Raw genomic sequence first — 7,491 nt, forward strand, 5'->3', positions numbered from 1 at the left:
CATAGTCTCATGGAAGATAGGGGATGTGACGTACACATAATACAGTAAGAAAAGATCCTAACCATTGTTACAAACAGTAAGTACCTTTAAAGTTCAGGTTGGGGAACTAAATAGTAAGTACCTCAGGAATTCAGATGATAGAGCAATCATTACTGACATAAGGAGCGGTTTATTGGAGAGGTGATTTGTCAACTGGATTCTTTTAGGATGGAAAAGATATGGAAAGAAAACCACGACCAAGGTTACAGAGCACCTCCACCAAATGCTCTGAGCAGCCTAATAGGAACTACAGACCAGGAGGATGGGGGGAGAATGGGCTAGTAGGGATGGTGAGAGCCTATAGGGAAAGTAGGTTCTGTCAGGGTGGTCCAAGGTCAATGTTTCTTCTGAATTGTCCACCCCTACATTCCTGAGGAATGGGTTTCCTTTTTGAAACTGGATCCCAGCAGTGTTATCTAGTGAACATTTTTTTTTAATGTTTTATTTATTTCTGAGAGAGAAAGAGAGAGAGAGAGCATGAGCAGGGGAGGATCAGAGAGAGGGAGACACAGAATCTGAAACAGGCTCCAGGCTCTGAGCTGTCAGCACAGAGCCCGACATGGGGCTCGAACCCACAAACCGCAAGATCATGACCTGAGCTGAAATCGGATGCTCAACCGACTGAGCCACCCAGGCGCCCCTCTAGTGAACACTGTTAACACAGTCTTATTTCTCAAAAGGAACAGAATTATTTTCTTTCAGAATATTTCATGGACTTACAGAGGCCCACAAGAAACCGCCAGGATCAATTAAGTCGAGACCCATAAATAACTTTTGAAACTGCAATATATTCGTTTCTCATATAATTTAATTCCAGTAAAAGGAACAGCTAGTAGGTCTCAATGTTCAGAAACTATTTTTTAGCTGATTCCGAAGACAGACTCACACCGAGGTAAACATATGATGAGAACACATTACAGGCACTCACAGAATGAACTGTAAGAACACAGATGTCAGGTTCTGTCACTGTTCAGCCGTGACCTTGGATAAGTTACTTCATGCCTTGGAGTTTCAGCTTCCTTATCTAAACCAAGGGGAAAAGGATTCCCCTGCCTGAGGTTAGTGTGAGGATTAAATGAGATATATAGCCACTGGTAGCAACTACAATTACAGACAGAGAATACACGAGCTGACTTCCACACGGCCTGCTCCTGGGTTACTTGAGGATTAGAACTGGCTTGAACTTGTACCAATTTATGTTTCAAATTCCACTAGAGCAGTGTTTTAAAGTGGCGATAGGGCCAATGTAAACACAGGAATTGATATAACGTCTTAATGACTAAGCATTAAGCTCTTCAGCATAAACACCCTGAATTCATAACCTATTAGACAGCCAAGGAAAATCAACCACCTTCAAGGCATTTTTTGTCTTTCAGGATGAGAAGCATGTATTTTCCATCTTCAGTATTATAATAGGAAGACATTTTGAGGTTATACTCTAGTGAGAATTTAGAGCATTTGTTAATGCTGCAGATTAAGGAAAGATAAAAGAAGAATCTTGAGATACTAGATTAATTTTTTTAGAAATTTAGAAACTCAGTAGGTGTTATTGTTCAGATGAAAGACCAGTCCATCAAGACAGAGGTGGACTGCAGGATTGATTCTGAGTCTCATTGCCTGGATATAATCGATATCATTACCAAGTCCTGCAAAAATAAGGCTAACTCCCGTTTGTTTTTCAGGGGGCTTCCCTGCTCCCCCAAACCATGGTTTAGGGGTCTTTCCTACATGTCTTTACAGCATGTAATCCATTAGTGTTCCCCTTTTCTCATTTATTGAAGCTAAATAGTGGGGATGTGGCTGAATGGTATAAACTGTTTATACATGAATACTCTAAATATTTAGTATGGAAGTGCTTTTAGCTGAAGAAGGGTTCGCCTCTCCCCAAAGCCCCAGGTATCTCTTAGCTTTTAGTAAAATCTAACTTCTGCAGCTCAAAAATAGGTAAGATCAAATGTTCCAGGCAGTTTCATTAAGCCTGATTCCTATTCCTTCAGAAGTCGGCTTCAGAGTCTAACAGCAGTACAGGTTCCAGATGGTCCGTAGAATTCAAGTAAATCATGTGCATCATATAACAAAACCTAAAAAAGTATGTTTGAAAATGTGTTTTATGGACCTCAGGCAGAAATCCTTTGGCCAGACCAAGTCTGATGATTTGGATTTCTCTAACTCCACTGCTGGTTAAATGCTGCTCACTTATCACCTACTGCCGTGGAAATAGGAGAGATGTTTCCATGGTCTCCTGAGCATCTCTGCTTCCCTGTGGGTCTGTGGGTTCCATGAAGGCAAGGGCCAACCCGACTCTCCTGGATCCTCTGAGCCTAGTACAATACCCATCCCACGGCAGGTGCTCACAAGTATTTACTGAATGGAAGAAGGGAAGACTCATCAGTAAGGGGCTGGAGTGATCCTTTAAATCTGAGCCCAAATTATTAGAAGCTGGGAGCTGGCTTCCTCTTCTCTGAGGTTAGGAAAGCCTCAGGCTGAGGCTATTATCATCACTCAATTGCTTCTCCAGGGAGGGGAGGACATCTGTCTGCCCTGCCCAGAAAGTGTTGACCCAAAAACTCTTTAATGCTACTGACAAAACCACTAAACAGTTCCTTCTACATCAGAACTGTACTTTAGGTTTAAGACCTTCTGAGTCTATATGTAAAACGTCCTTTTCCCCCCCTAGAATAAAGATGCTTAATTTTATCAGATTCTCAGATTTTATGACCCACAAAAGGAAAAGAATAATTGCCACAGAGCCCTCCTAAAAATGGGCTCAGAGGGATCCCTTCTGATATGGTCACTAGGTAAAAAACAGTGAAGATGCTACAGCTGGAATATTTTATTTTCCTCCACGGAGCAGGGGCCATCTCTGTGCCTGGTAATGTTTTCCTGGCTGAAGAGAGGTCTGGTGGAGGTAAATCACATTTCTTCTTCATTTTATAATAGAGGTCAGTGGCCTGCTTTCCTGTCCTGTTTNGGGATTCCTGTTTACCACATAGAAGCTTGATGCTTTGGCAACTTGCCTACCCTTTCTAAGGCTTGGTTTTTTCGTACCTTAGTATAATGTACCTTTTCTCTCTTAGCACAATGTTCTTAGCTCACAGGGCTGCTCATTCATTCATTTATTCACTATAGAGGTCCTACTATGTCCCAAGTGGTGTTCTGCTGGTGAACAGAACAGACAAGGAGCAAATATTCCAGGGGAAGGAGTCAGATGATGAACAAATAGGAAAACAGGATATTAGTCAGTGATGAGCGCTGTATAAAGAATTCAAATGGAAGGATAGAGAGGGACTGGGTAGCTAGTTTAGACTGAGCCATCATGCAATTCTTCTCTGAGGAATGACATTTGGAGCCGGAAGATCAGAGCAGAGGGAGTAGCAGGTGCCATGGTCCCCAAGCAGGCACAGGCTTAATGTGTCTGCACATGCCAGTGTGTGTGGCCTACAGGGTCCCAGAGGTCAGTGGGCTTGGCTTTGAAAGTCACTGTAAGGAGCTTGGAATGGATTTTAAGTACAGTGGGAGCCTTTTGGAAGTGTTTTAAGCAGGGGAGTGATGTGCTCTAAAATATTTTGTAAAAGATCATTCCAGCTGTTGTGTGGAGAATAAATGGTAAAGATGAAAGCAAGGAAACTAATTAAGAGGCTACTCCAGAAGGCCAAGCTATGAACGATGGTGGCCTGTGCCAGGGTGGAGGTGCACAGATGCGGAGTGGTGGACACTGTAGGTATGTGTGCATGGCACTAGAGTCCATGTCTGATGCACAGTGAGCCCTCAGTAAACTCTAGCTATTATCTTCCTCATCGTTATTGCTACTGGCTTGGTAACATGAAACGGGACCAAGCAATGGGCCAACTTAACAGTTATTTTAAGAATATTACTCAAGTGAGAGCAAATTAGGTAGGATGGACCAAACCTTGCTTGCATGCAGAGATTCCATCAATGTTATTTTCCTGACTGGGTCTTAGATGCCATGTTTTCACTATTTTTCTCTCTGTATTTTAAGAAGAAATCCATCATTTGCTTCTTTCAAGACACACTGTTTAGTCATTTTGTAGTGAAAGAATCCTGATTATCTTCAAATGACAGATGTGAAACAGTGAATTCTAAGTTGCATGGAAGAGGTAATATATTGCAATGCTCTGGAATTTATCATGAGCAAGGAGTTGGAAAAAATTAGGGAGTTAACATTCAGGAAGAAAGAAAAACTTTAAAAATGACACAGATAGATTAATATATTTATGCATACATGTCATGCAGTCTGATGCCAGGAAAGCCAAATGAAGAAGTAATGTTCTGAAAACAGTTCACAATTACCAATACTACTAAGCTTGGAGTCAGAGAGAAATGAAGACTAGTTACCTTCATACATAGATAGTTGCTATGGGGTTACTTAAAGTTACAAGATAGGGAGAGAGACGGGGGGGGGGTGGGCAGAGAGAGAGACAGAGAGAGAGAGAGAGAGAGAGAGAGAAAGAAGTATTCTTTTTCCCCCTTTTCCCCAAAGAGGTGAGTCTTTGGGTCTATGCTTTAACAAATGCACGAATCTTTGCAGTTTTCCCTTATCAAGCCAACTTGTATTTACAAGCCAAATTATTCTGAGACACAGAAGTCTTAAATGAAAGACAGACATCACTGCAATCCCTTAAGGTCATTCTAATCTCTTCAAATGTTAGAATTCACTAGAGTAAGGTTGGCTTTTCAGCTAAGTGACCCCATTACTTTAGGGTAATCCCTGTAATGAGCATAACTGTAGCAACACATTCAAAGAAAAACACGGGGCTCTAAGTGATCTTTTCCTACTAGGCTAGAGGGAGTTTGCTTTCGAGATGTGGAGACCAGTACTCTCTGAGCAATGCGGCTTCTAGATACAGCAAAGTCCTTATTCAGATTTACTAAGTACCCACAGTGGGACCACAATTTTGTCAGTAAGTGTTCGCTACCTTCAAAATTCTTCTCTTTGCTTCTTTTGTTGTGGGGGCGGTGTTTCATATGATAAAAATAAACTTGTCTATCATTAGTTTAACACAGAGATAGTTTGATCATTAGAGATACCCTTTTAAATTCAACAAGAAATCATCTAAAATACAAACCAAAAAGTACTCGCCAAAGTATGTTCTGTGGATCACCATTTCTCTAAGGCATCACTTGAAAGAAATTTTAGACATACTGACTGTTGTATTCCCTCTCAGATCTTCTTGAACCCCACATTAAGCCCATTCTGCCATTATGTGGTGTGACCTGTTCAAGGTCATGGCCAGACACAGCTTCATTAAAACAACGTGAGAAAGTTAGCAGAATAAGTACAGAAAAACAGCTACAGCTGGCCCCCAGGCTGTAATTGATATTTATTATCTCCTTCCTCTAAAACCCATTCTAGATTTCTTCTACCTTTGGCCATCACGTCTGCCACTTTAGATCGCTTACCTGATGGAGTAACCCAGAACTTTATCTCTGAGAGTCTGATTATCATGCCTTAGTTAGGCCATGATTTCTATTATTTCCCATTCACCATTACCATCAGGAATAGAAGCACCAAGAGATAATTCAGTGAATCTCTCCCAGTTTCAGGCATATTCTTCTTTGCCTCATGTATGTATCAGCAATTCTAGCATCTCATAATAATTAAGAAATATTTCTCCTAACAGTACAGGGACCCCTTCCTTTGATTGCTGGTCCACAGGCATGAAGAGCCCTGCATGACTAGGTGGCAGGTGTGGGTGCAGGCTCAGTGGATCCCTTACCTTACCATGTTCCTTGGTAGAAAGGTAGTCCCACTGAGACCCAGGACCTCTAATCCAGCAGAACCTAAGTTTGTAGGAATGAGAAGCACAAATAGGAAGTGAGCTATTAGGAGCAATGATGACAAGGACTAATGCTACTTCCATACCTTCATCCCTAGATCCATATATTTTAGCTACTGGGGTGCAACACCATGTATCAACTGCTGCTCAGTACATCTGAAAGAGCTCCCCGACCTAGAGGATTTTGTTTCTTAACTCCTGTCTTAACTGAATCTTTAATAGGTCATTCCAACATTCCATCTGATATGCTGATGGTAGAACAAACGGACCCTTTGGTCATGTAACCCTTTCCAGGGGCACACATACTTTGCTGCAAAATTTGTCCCTTCATCAAAAGCAATGTCATGCAGAATCCCATGAAGGTAAGTCAGGAATTCTGAAAGCCCTGAGACAGTGGACAGGGAAGGCAAACATAAACAGAGGAGATTTCATTTCTGCTCTCTCCAGGATGGAATGTCCCAAGACTTGGAGAGTGGCACTAAACTCCTTAATTTTGCCTAAGGTGTGGAATTGCTTCCAGTTTAAGCTTTCTATTTAATTGATTAACTTGTATATTGTTTTGTAACTTTTGAATGCTCGCGATGTGTTAAGCTTTTACATTTTATGGAAAAATATTTACATTACGCAATAGATTTATGTCCCTAACACACAGGCTTCGATGATGAGACGAGTGCATTCATGTATTTTGTGTATTTTATATTTGTGAGGCTCCTGTTTTTACATAAAGTCACCCTAGGACATAGAAGTTCTGGTGAGCATACAACAAAGAATTTGCTTTATTGTTGGAACTAATTAAATACATGGATGGACAAACAAGTCAAATCAGTATGCTCTTGTAATTCATCCAAGAAATCCCAAGAGAATGAGAATACTGATGTCTTAATTGCTATCAATCACCCTAGCTCTCCCATATCTAGGTAAATAACAAGCATAATGCAACTTTTTTGGCACATTGTTCTCAGACTGATGACCCAGAATTTTTTTTTTGCACTGGGGAAAGAATTGATATTCCTATGTCTATAAATACCCTCAAACTTAGTATTAAGTAGATCCATTCTATAGGCATAAAAATAAGAAAGAAATGTTGAAAATAACACGGCATTCAGGATCCAACCTGAGCAAATCAAGATACTGGCTATGCTGCCTCCCAGAGAGACCTATGTGGACTGGCACATGCACATTCGTTTCACATGGGAGGGGAAATTGGTGATTTAAAGATATACCACACCATCGCTAGTTCCTTCCTGAAACTGCTTTTGGGGGATTGGATGTATAAAGGTGTCCTCAAAATCAGGAAGATCCAAGTTTTATTGTGATCACATTGGGGCCTTTAAGGTAGAAAGTGAGGATAGACTTTTGGAGATGCAGTGGTATTTCTGCTGGCTGCCTTACTCCAAACCAACCTCTCTGCTCTTCTGTTTCCTCATTCTGTCAAGTGGGGACAATGATAGGAAGCTTCTTCACCAGATGGATATAAGGACTTAATAAATTAATACATGTATAGTATTTAGAATACCACCTTGCTCATAATAAGCATTCAGTAAGTATTAACTGCCATCACAACCACTATCATCATGACCATTATCTTTACCTCATGTGTATCCTCCTTGGTATGAAAGTAAATTGAACTTCAATAAATATGACTCTATTAACT

This window comes from Crocuta crocuta, unplaced genomic scaffold, assembly GCF_008692635.1.
Source record: "Crocuta crocuta isolate KB4526 unplaced genomic scaffold, BGI_CrCroc_1.0 scaffold91-1, whole genome shotgun sequence".
Taxonomy (NCBI): domain Eukaryota; kingdom Metazoa; phylum Chordata; class Mammalia; order Carnivora; family Hyaenidae; genus Crocuta; species Crocuta crocuta.